Source organism: Oncorhynchus mykiss, chromosome 8, assembly GCF_013265735.2.
Source record: "Oncorhynchus mykiss isolate Arlee chromosome 8, USDA_OmykA_1.1, whole genome shotgun sequence".
NCBI lineage: Eukaryota > Metazoa > Chordata > Actinopteri > Salmoniformes > Salmonidae > Oncorhynchus > Oncorhynchus mykiss.
This window is the reverse complement of record NC_048572.1, coordinates 18,330,879-18,342,732: the sequence shown is the minus strand read 5'-3', so window position 1 is coordinate 18,342,732 and position 11,854 is coordinate 18,330,879. Positions and strand designations below refer to the sequence as shown.

At 46.2% G+C, this 11,854-nt stretch overlaps 1 pseudogene; it reads right to left on the bottom strand.

Moving 5' to 3' along the window:
- Positions 1–624: 624 nt before the first annotated feature.
- On the bottom strand, positions 625–11,186 carry LOC110529194 (annotated as a pseudogene).
- Between the last annotated feature and the right edge of the window lie 668 nt (positions 11,187–11,854).

Below are 11,854 nucleotides of genomic sequence, written 5' to 3'. Positions count from 1 at the left end.
TAACATGAAGGGAAACGTAATGTAAGTAATGACAATTTGGAGTTGAACCTCAAATGCTATGGTTTTTACAGTACCTCATTAACAGTAGGGCTGTCCCTGAGGCCAATAGTGGTAACAGGGATAGATAACTGACCCAGAACATGTTTGCTCTATCTACTTAAACCTTTTTTATGATCTAGAGAACAACTGATCGTAACCCCTTATCAATACCAAACAGTGTTATACCAGCTGGATAAAAAAACAGTTAATTCTCAACCAAGTTTGCTCCAAAATATCTTACAATCTCACATCCACTTTGATTCACTACAGATTTAGATTGTTAGTTTGAATTGTTAGTTTGGTATAAATGTTTATTTGTATTGTTGACATAATAACCTTTTGTGTCAAGGTATACATACTCACTACTCAGAAATCCATTGTCATTTATTTTGACGGATGAGGAATATAATTTATACACAAAGTGTGCGAAATCGTTTGAAACTTGTAAACAAGAAATAAACCAGTTATTTATAAAATGACAGTACTATTTTCTTCTAGTAAAATACTAAATTGCTTTGCACGTATACACCAACACATTACCATACACGGTCCACTGTATGTACAGTCTGCTAGTGCTAACACACTCACACAGAGAGGACCTTCAAGTGGCAATGTTGAGTCTGGCAGCGTCAGGCATTAGTCTGTCCTTGGTGGCATCCAGCTGACTGTAGTCCTCTATCACGGAGGAGAGGGTGGAGATGGGCCCCGTGAAGCAGCCCTGCTCCATTCTGTCCATCAGGTAGGCGAAGGAGGAGATGGCCTCGGTGAAGCAGCCCTGCTCCATCCCGTCCATCAGAGAGAAGATGGCTTCGGTGAAGCAACCATTCTCCATCCCGTCCATCAGGGAGGATATGGCCTTATTGAAGCAGCCCTGCTGCATCCTGTCCACAAACAGGTAGTGATGCAAGTGAGCCTGACAAAACAATACATTATGTCAGATAGGGATGTACTCTACACTGATCACAGGGAAAATCCTGATGCCTACAGCCTTGCTTAGAGAACCGCTTCTCCTTCTTTAACAGAACTCTGCTATTGTCCTCTGTGAAATGGAAATGGTCTTGTTGCTGTCTTTACCTCTCAATCTTCTGGACCCTAAACACTTCTTTTGCAACAGAGTTTAAGGTTGTTGTGATTGAAAATTAGGTTAGGATGCACCTTCTTCCTGTAGAGCTTGGGGATGCGGTCTCAGAGCTCTATGAAGGTGGGCTTGACGCAGGTGTTGTTGGTCAGGGCCAGTAAGGAGTGATCCAAAGGGGGCATAGTACACAGCCCTGTCTTCCATCCCTCCTGGTTCCACGACACAAAGGGCAGTGTGGGCCTCAGTCTGAGATGAAGAAGAAGAGAGAATAAATATGGGGCTACCATTGGTCAACCTGCTTTTCGATGAAAACATAGGGTCGATTTCTCATTCTCAATGGAGACGTTTAGGCGCCTGGAAATGAGCGCATAGGTTACCAGACACGGAATCAGCCCACATTTCCAGGGTTTACTTTAAATCACATCTAGATGTACGGTCTAATTGAACAACCAAAGTATATAATACTGTTGCTATCCAAAGTCACCTAAATGTGCCACAAGGTGTCTGTGCTCCAGGAGATTTCTCCTCCAGATTTACCTGTGGTCATCCACAGGTATGTGCTCTCATAAAACCTCCTGTTTCTGCTCTTGACAACATGCCACATGAAAAAGATCTCTGCATGGAGAGGAGAAGGTGGGAGCTGAATTGATCAGTCATGATTCAGAGGCATCTGTAGTGGAACACAAACACACAGCGGTGAATGGGAACACTATTTGAGAGTGAGCAGCTGGGAAGGTAATCTCTGGGCCTTACGAGTATGGATGAGTCTGGGTGAACAGGCAGTTTGTCACGACTCCTGTGGGAGAAAGATGTACATATAGGGAGGAACATAATACTGTAACACAAGAGAAAGATACACTTAGAGTGCATTTGCCATTCTGGTAAAATGCATTGTCTATTGTATAGGCCAGAGTAAGGCCATGAGAGCATAGGACAGCTGGACAACTAAGGTCAGAGGGACATACAAAGGAGGGGGTCAGCCAAATGACCAACGGATGGACTATAGACATAGGCCATATATTTTTAGGACATGAAGAGAAGAGACACATAGTCTACCAGTCCTAATAAGGACAGACATACCAAAGAACACACCAGGCTGAACGTAAGGGGGCCCATAGCATAAGATGCGCATGTATTATTTTTGGGACATGAAGAGGTCCTGTCACCATTATAACTTGACTGAAAGCAGATATGGGCGTTAGCGAGCTGAACAAGCAGGATGCACAGATTGGGATATAATTGTGGCAGATGGACTGAGGGAAGTAACTTCATTTGCATGTGGGATGGACTCATATGTTGTATGTGTATAAATCAGAGCCAGTGCTCTGGACAAGTGTGTGTTCCGCGGACCATCTAGGCTTCTGATATGTTTGTATTAAAAGCCTATATTGAATTCACAAGTTCTTGTATGTGTTATATTTTGTTAAGATTCTCCACGACACTCCCACCGAAGGTGGCTCCCCTGCTTGTCCTGGCAGCGCTCGGCGGTCATCGTTGCCGGGCGACTAGCCGCCACCGATCCCTTTTTCCTTTTCTGTTAGTTTAGTCTTAATAGTTGCACCTGTTCCTTTTTGTGTTTCTTGATTTTTGGTCTATTTAAGCCTGTTAGGCCTGCTTAGGTTTGTGCGGGATTAATTTTGTTCTCTGTCGGTTGTAGATGTGTTCTCATTTTCTCCGGACCGTTTGTCCTGTGTTTTGGGCTGGTCAGTGTTATGCACCCTGTATTTGGCGTGACCGTTTTGTGCTGGAGAATAAATACAACAAATCACCGAACCCTCTGCGCCTGACTCCTACCCACCACTCCTTGTAACCTGTGACACAATTGCAGTCCTTTTTATTAGAGATTGGAAACAGGAATGGGGAGGGGAGGATAGCTGAAGTCAGACACCTGCATGTTGCCCCAGAACCTGAGGGCACAGGCCAGGTATTGGTCTTTACTGCAGGCATCAGTGAACATCTGGTTCAGCCTGAGGTAGGATAGACACAGACAGTATTGAATGCATACATTTTCATACTGGTCCCTTTTGGGAATCAAACCCACAACCCTGGTGTTGCAAGCGCCATGCTCTACCAACTGAGCCACACAAGACTGGATGTTCTAGCCGTGTCTGAATCTTGGCTTAGGACGACCACCAAGAATTCTGAAATTTTCATCCCTAACTACAACATTTTCAGACAAGATAGAACGGCCAAAGGGGGCGTTGTGGTGCAATCTACTGCAAAGATAGTAGGACAGAACTCTGCAGGCTATCAAGGTCTGTACCCAAACAATTTGAACTTCTACTTTAAAAAATCCACCTCTCTAAAAACAAGTCTCTCACTGTTGCCGCCTGCTATAGACCACCCTCTGCCCCCAGATGTGCTCTGGACACCATATGTGAACTGATTGCCCCCCATCTATCTTCAGAGCTCGTGCTGCTAGGCGACCTAAACTGGAATATGCTCAACACCCCAGCTATCCTATAATCAAAGCTTGATGCCCTCAATCTCACACAAATTATCAATGAACCTACCAGGTACCACCGCAAAGCCGTAAACACGGGCACCCTCATAGATATCATCCTAACCAACTTGCCCTCTAAATACACCTCTGCTGTTTTCAACCAAGATCTCAGCGATCACTGTCTCATCCGTAATGTCTCAGCGGTCAAACAACCTCCACTCATCACTGTCAAACACTCCCTGAAACACTTCAGCGAGCAGGCCTTTCTAATCGACCTGGCCGGGGTATCCTGGAAGGATATTGATCTCATCCCGTCAGTAGAGGACGCCTGTTTTTTTTAATGCCTTCCTCACCATCTTAAATAAGCATGCCCCATTCAAGAAATGTAGAACCAGGAACAGACTGACTGCCCTTAACCAACACAAAAACATCCTATGGCGTTCTGCATTAGCATCGAACAGCCCCCGTGATATGGAACTTTTCAGGGAGCTAGAAAGTTAGAAAAGCCAAGGCTAGCTTTTTCAAGCAGAAATTTGCTTCCTGCAACACAAACTCAAAAAAGTTCTGGGACACTATAAAGTTCATGGAGAATAAGAACACATCCTCCCAGCTGCCCACTGCACTGAAGATAGGAAACACTGTCAATACCGATAAATCCACTACAATTGAGAATTTCAATAAGCATTTTTCTACGGCTGGCCATGCTTTCCACCTGGCTACCCCTACCCCGGTCAACAGCACTGCACCCCCCACAGCAACTCGCCCAAGCCTTCCCCATTTCTCCTTCTCCCAAATCCAGTCATGTAACTGCTTTCCTCCTCCTCTTCTTCTGAGGAGTAGCAAGGATCGGACCAATGCGGAGGGTGGTAAGTGTCCATGATACTTTAATAACAACTGAAAACAACTCAATACAAAAATAACAAAGTGAATGGAAACGAAAACCGAAACAGTCCTGAATGGTGACACAAACAACAAAACAGGAAACAATCACCCACGAAACACAGGTGGGAAAAGGCTACCTAAGTATGATTCTCAATCAGAGACAACTAACGACACCTGCCTCTGATTGAGAACCATACCAGGCCAAACACAAAACACAACATAGAAAAACGAACATAGACAACCCACCCAACTCACGCCCTGACCATACTAAAACAAAGACATAACAAAAGAACTAAGGTCAGAACGTGACAGTACCCCCCCAAAGGTGCGGACTCCAGCCGCAAAACCTGAACCTATAGGGGAGGGTCGCCAACGACCCCGGACTGGGGACCCTAGCAACGGGTCCCGAATGGATGGGAGATTCCGGCAGCACCGGACAGGCGGGAGACTCCGACAGCGTTGGAGTGAAGAGCGACTCTGGCAGCATCGGACCGGTGGGAAACTCTGGCAGCTCCGACGTGAAGGGCGACTCTGACAGCACTGGAGTCATGGGCGATTCAGGCAGCTCCTGGCTGACGGACGGCTCTGGCAGCTCCTGACTGACGGGCGGCTCTGGCAGCTCCTGACTGACGGACGGCTTTGGCAGCTCCTGACTGACGGACGGCTCTGGCAGCTCAGGACAGAAGTGCGGCTCTCGCAGTTCAGGACAGACGGGCGGCTCTGGCAGCTCAGGAGTCACAGCGTTGGAGTGAAGAGCGACTCTGGCAGCATCGGACCGGTGGGAAACTCTGGCAGCTCCGACGTGAAGGGCGACTCTGACAGCACTGGAGTCATGGGCGATTCAGGCAGCTCCTGGCTGACGGACGGCTCTGGCAGCTCCTGACTGACGGGCGGCTCTGGCAGCTCCTGACTGACGGACGGCTTTGGCAGCTCCTGACTGACGGACGGCTCTGGCAGCTCAGGACAGAAGTGCGGCTCTCGCAGTTCAGGACAGACGGGCGGCTCTGGCAGCTCAGGACAGACGGACGACTCTGGAAGCTCCTGGCTGACAGACGGCTCTGGCAGCTCCTGACTGAAGGGCAGCTCTGGCTGCTCAGGACAGACGGGAGACTCTGGCAGCGCTGGACAGGCGGGAGACTCTGGCAGTGCTGGACAGGCGGGAGCACCTGGAGGAAGGAGACAGAGAGACAGCCTGGTGCGTGGGGCTGCCACCGGAGGCCTGGTGCATGGAGGAGGCACCGGATTGACCGGACCGTGGAGGCGCACTGGAGGTCTCGAACACCGAGCCTGCACAACCCTACCTGGCTGGATACTCCCCGTAGCCAGGCCAGTGCGGCGAGGTGGAACAGACCGCACTGGGCTGTGCTGGCGAACTGGGGACACCGTGCGTAGGGCTGGTGCCATGTACCCCGGCCCGAGGAGACGCACTGGAGACCAGATGCGCTGAGCCGGATTCATGGCACCTGGCTCGATGCACACTCTAGCCCGGCCGATACGAGGAGCTGCGATGAAACGCACCGGGCTATGCCTGCGCATCGGGGACACCGTGCGCCTCACGGCATAACACGGTGCCTGCCCGGTCCACCTCTCTCCATGGTAAGCACGGGGAGTTGGCTCAGGTCTCCTAGCCACCCCCCCCCCAATCCAGCCGCGCTGCCGTGCTGCATCCTCATATCGCCACCTCTCAGCGATATTCCCCAGCCTGTGCCCAGGGTCCTTCTCCGTCCAGAATCTCCTCCCATGTCCATGAGTCCCGAGATTTCTGCTGCTGCCCGATACCACGCTGCTTGGTCCTTTGGTGGTGGGTGATTCTGTAACGTCTTTCCTCCTCCTCTTCTGAGGAGAACTAAGGTCAGAACGTGACAAGTCAGCTGATGTTCTGAAAGAGCTGCAAAATCTGGACCCCTACAAATCAGCGGGGCTTCTCCGCTATGCAATCTGATTTCAGAGCTGGTCATGGCTGTACCTCAGCCACGCTCAAGGTCCTAAACGATATCTTAACCGCCATCGATAAGAAACAATACTGTGCAGCCGTATTCATTGACCTGGCAAAGGCTTTCGACTCTGTCAATCACCACATCCTCATCGACAGACTCGACAGCCTTGGTTTCTCAAATGATTGCCTCGTCTGGTTCACCAACTACTTCTCTGATAGAGTTCAGTGTGTCAATCTGAGGGTCTGTTGTCCGGGCCTCTGGCAGTCTCTATGGGGTTGCCACAGGGTTCAATTCTTGGACCGACTCTCTTCTCTGTATACATCAATGATGTCGCTCTTGCTGCTGGTGAGTCTCTCATCCACCTCTATGCAGACGACACCATTCTGTATACTTCTGGCCTTTCTTTGGACACTGTGTTAACAACCCTCCAGGCGAGCTTCAATGCCATACAACTCTCCTTCCATGGCCTCCAATTGCTATTAAATACAAGTGAAACTAAATGCATGTTCTTCAACCGATCACTGCCTGCACCTGCCCACCTGTCCAACATCACAACTCTGGACGGCTCTGACTTAGAATATGTGGACAACTACAAATACGTAGGTGTCTGGTTAGACTGTAAACTCTCCTTCCAGACTCACATCAAACATCTCCAATCCAAAGTTAATTCTAGAATTGGCTTCCTATTTCTCAACAAAGCATCCTTCACTCATGCTGCCAAACATACCATTGTAAAACTGACCATCCTACCCAATCCTCGACTTCGACGATGTCATTTACAAAATAGCTTTCAATACCCTACTCAATAAATTGGATGCAGTCTATCACAGTGCCATCCGTTTTGTCACCAAAGCCCCATATACTACCCACCACTGCGACCTGTACACTCTCGTTGACTGGCCCTCGCTTCATACTCATCGCCAAACCCACTGGCTCCAGGTCATCTACAAGACCCTGCAAGGTAAAGTCTCCCCTTATCTCAGCTCACTGGTCACCATAGCAGCACCCACCGTACACGCTCCAGCAGGTATATCTCTCTGGTCACCCCCAAAACCAATTCTTCCTTTGGCCGCCTCTCCTTCCAGTTCTCTGCTGCCAATGACTGGAACGAACTACAACAATCTCTGAAACTGGAAACACTTATTTCCCTCACTAGCTTTAAGCACCAGCTGTCAGAGCAGCTCCCAGATTACTGCACCTGTACTTAGCCCATCTATAATTTAGCCCAAACAACTACCTCTTTCCCTACTGTATTTTTTTTTTTTTGCTCCTTTGCACCCCATTATTTATATCTCTACTTTGCACTTTCTTCCACTGCAAATCTACCATTCCAGTGTTTTACTTGCTATATTGTATTTACTTCGCCACCACTGCCTTTTTTTTGCCTTTACCTCCCGTATCTCACCTCACTTGCTCACATTGTATATAGACTTATTTTTCTACTGTATTATTGACTGTATGTTTGTTTTACTCAATATGTAACTCTGTGTTGTTTTATGTGTCGAACTGCTTTGCTTTATCTTGGCCAGGTCGCAATTGTAAATGAGAACTTGTTCTCAACTTTATTTACCTGGTTAAATAAACGTGAAAAAAAATGCATTCAACTAACAAAGATAATACGCTACTGTATAGCACTTTCACACTACACTATACATGCCAGGACACACCACTGGCATAATGGGCTATTCATAGGTTTCTCTAGTATTCCTGGTTTACTGTGAGATTCCACTTTGAGACACCAGAATATATAATGAGTGCTTGATATCATGCTATCGCTATCACGTCACTATCACTCACTGTTTTTGTTATAAAGTGATAAATGATGCTGGCTCATCTAACCAATAGGCGGCGCTATCACCAGTCCTAGGTTGGTAACTGTTCTGTGAGCAATAGAGATAGTTAGTTGAGTATTGGTCTCCGTGATAGATGGTGTTGTAAATCAGTTCCTAATAAATGACAAGTAAAGATTACATCCAGTGTCCTCCAATTATATGTTGGTCTATTCAAGCAACTACAATTTTATATAGCATAGAACAGAGTAGACAGCATCAGTGAGACGGAGCTTTGCTCTTCACTGAGTGTCAACAAAGGGCACTTGTACAGAGGGCAGTGGGCAATGTAATATCCTGAGTTCCAGAGAAGTCTATGGGTACAAAATAGCTGTTGGGACAGGAGAGCAGATCTCCTAGTGGGGAAGTTACCATCAGCCAGGGTGTAGAGAGGGGTAACACTGGGCACCAGGTAGTACAGTCGAGGGAAGGGAACTAGGTCCATGTCATTCAGGTCCATGTTGAGCGATCCTTCAAAACGAGCTGAACCACAGCAGCAGAGAAACATAAACAGTGAATTGGTAGCACATCAGACATGTAAGAATCAAGCAGACAGATGCTAATACCTCAGACAAACAAACATGATTCTTTATTGACACAAATAACCCCCAATTAACAGTGCAATGACTGCACTGTGCAATTACGTTGTTGGTAGTGGGGTGGTTCTTTTGTAATTCTATTATAGCACTTTTATAACTCTGAATTTCCTCTCACTTTTCTTAAAAATAGCTTTTTTATGTTTTTTTTAATCCAAAAACAGATGTTGGTTTTTACAATGGCAGTAAAATGCACTGGAGGAGACCAGACTGCAAACACCTGGGAGGTTCAATGAAGAGGCCTAGTGCCACAGACAGCAGCCTGTCTACCTCCAACAGTCTACCTGGTGATATTGAGCAGCAGGTTGGCTACGACATTGTTCATGGCATTCTCCGCTCCACTGACCCCTCCCTGGCCTGAGACGATGGCAGTGTCCTTCTTGATCACAGAACCTACCTTTCCACTGTGGGGCATGTGCTTTATCTTGTTCACTATGCCTACCAATGACTGGAAGAAGAATAACAAAAATGGACAAAGGAAGTAAATCACTGCGGTTTAACTTTAACTGTCAGAAACAGAATGGAGGACATGCATAATGAGGAAAGACCTGAGCACTGAATCAAAGTCTAAGATTACACTTTAACCCTGACACACAGGCAGTAACACACCTGATTCTCCACGAGGAGGACACAAGTCGGCATGCCCGGTGAGCTACTGCATGGTCAAGACACTGTTGTAGGAGGAGGTGATGAAGTCAAGTTTTAACACACAGTTGCCCAGTCCCTGGCCATCACAGCATAGGACACAACACATTATGCTCATCCAAAACTTTACACTGGAAAAAAAATTGAAAGCACCAATGCTGTTCATGCAGTTATAATGTGTTTATTAATGTGGTTCAGTAGTTATGAGACTATGAATGCATTTGTACACACCGAGTCCTCACCTCCAACCATTGAGTGAATGAGAAAGCATTTACAGCCAGTCACAATGCTCTGCTGCCCTCTTCAACTGGTCCACAATCTGTTCCCTGTAGGCTGAGCCAAACGTCCAGCGGCCCACTGCACTGCAGATAAATTAATGAGGTTGCACACTTGCTGTACAGAAGAAGTTTGGCATTGTTTGACCACAGAATTACCTCGATAATTAGAAGTTTATTGACTAGTCCTAATGTTCAGGTTTTAGCCAGAAACCTATCGTCAGTGTCAGTGGTGCTTGACAATTAGTGCTGAGCGATTAACCAACGATGTCGGTTTAAATATCTGAATGCCATTTAGTTTTTTTTTCTTTCCGTGAGCTAGATGTGCAGTTTCTTTAGAGATAAATTAGGTCAAGCCTGAACTGTGCGATGTAGTAGGTAGTTGTAGTTTCCAGCAGGACAATATTCTACATAGTTTAGTGCAGAGAACATTGTAATTAACTACAATAACCATAATACATTGCGAGTCAGCTTAAACTTGTCCGGTCTGTGCGGAACACATGACCGAGAGGGTTAGAAAGCAGGTGCTTAGTGAGCCGAAGATGCATGATCTATGTGACTGTTAGTTGGTATTCAGCAGTCATAAAAGTAAGCCTTATTTACTTTGAAGAACTACTAAATAGTGATTTTTGTCAGACATCATAGGCAGCAGCTCTATAGAGATGATGACTTGGAATGAAACAATACAGTCATCAACTAAAACAAATATTTTATTAAAGTAAAGTGAATAAATTATGGTTAATGTGTGATAAGCAATAATGGGCAGTGCCCACCATCAAGGGACTTTTGTGAATTGTTTTATTCTGTGTTGCTACAGCATTAAACCCACATAATTCATAGTGCATTTAATGTCTAAAAAACCATGATAATTTTTTATAATCGAACCGAAACCGAACAGACATAAAAAAGCACTAATCACTACCACCAAACTACTGACAATTCTATCTCCACTGAAATAGTATATTTATGTGCCATATAATGAAGCGATTACCATGTAAAGCTCAGGGGTACTAAACTCTTTACCCCTACAAGGTAATAAGCGTGCTGTTTTTCTGTTATACCTGATAATTAATTGCACCCACCTCGAGTCCTACTGTAGGTCTAAGTTAGTCCCTGATTAGGTGAGAACAATGGAAAAGCACATTGAAACTAACGTTGAGGTCTAGAGTTGAGTTTGAGGTGCCTAGCCTATACAGAACTTTTACAAAAAAATGAGTTTCATAATCTGCATATGGGCATGTGAGATGGCATGCCTGAGGCAGGCAGAGGCAGAAATGCAGACAGAGAGACAGTCAGTCACTCAGTTAGTCACTCAGTCCCTCACCAGGACACGTCAATGAGCAGGACACGTCAATGATGAGCTGAGTGCTGTCATCTCTCGCATGCGGGCCCTGTAGGATCTCATTTACCATGCCCTCTTCCACTCCTCCATGTCTACCAACACCGCCTGTAGAGAGGGCATTCCTCTTGTCAGAGGGTGTGTGAAGCTGACACACACACACACACACATATACACACACATACACACACACACACACACACACACACACACACACACACACACACACACACACACACACACACACACACACACACACACACACACACACACACACACACACACAAATCAAGCAGAGACAATAAATCATCACTGGAATTTACCCTGGGATCGTATCCTCCCACCAGTGATGTCACAAGCTCCTCCATTGCTTCTGCTGGAAATACATACATAGCAGGGAACAACAATGGTCATTTGAGAAGGTGAGTAAAGGTTGACTGACTGACTGAGCATGCACATTTCACAGGCAATGGGTCACAGCAAAAGATGGGCGGGATGGAATTACCTTGGGACAACATTCTGGAAAAAGCTGCTCAGAGCCTCATTGTAGATGACTTTCTAAATGACAAAGAAAATAGGAAAGAAATGTGAGAGATACTGTAGCCCAGTTATGAATATGTCAAATGAGAACATACCACTAGCCTTACTTCCTGTCCCATTTTACACAACAGGGGATAAAAACCACAGGTGACTGGCATTCATCTAGAATACATTGTTAAACATTATGAAATATTTTCTCCACTACTGGTAGCCTTGACCTTTTCCCATCAAATCAAATCAAATAGATGTAC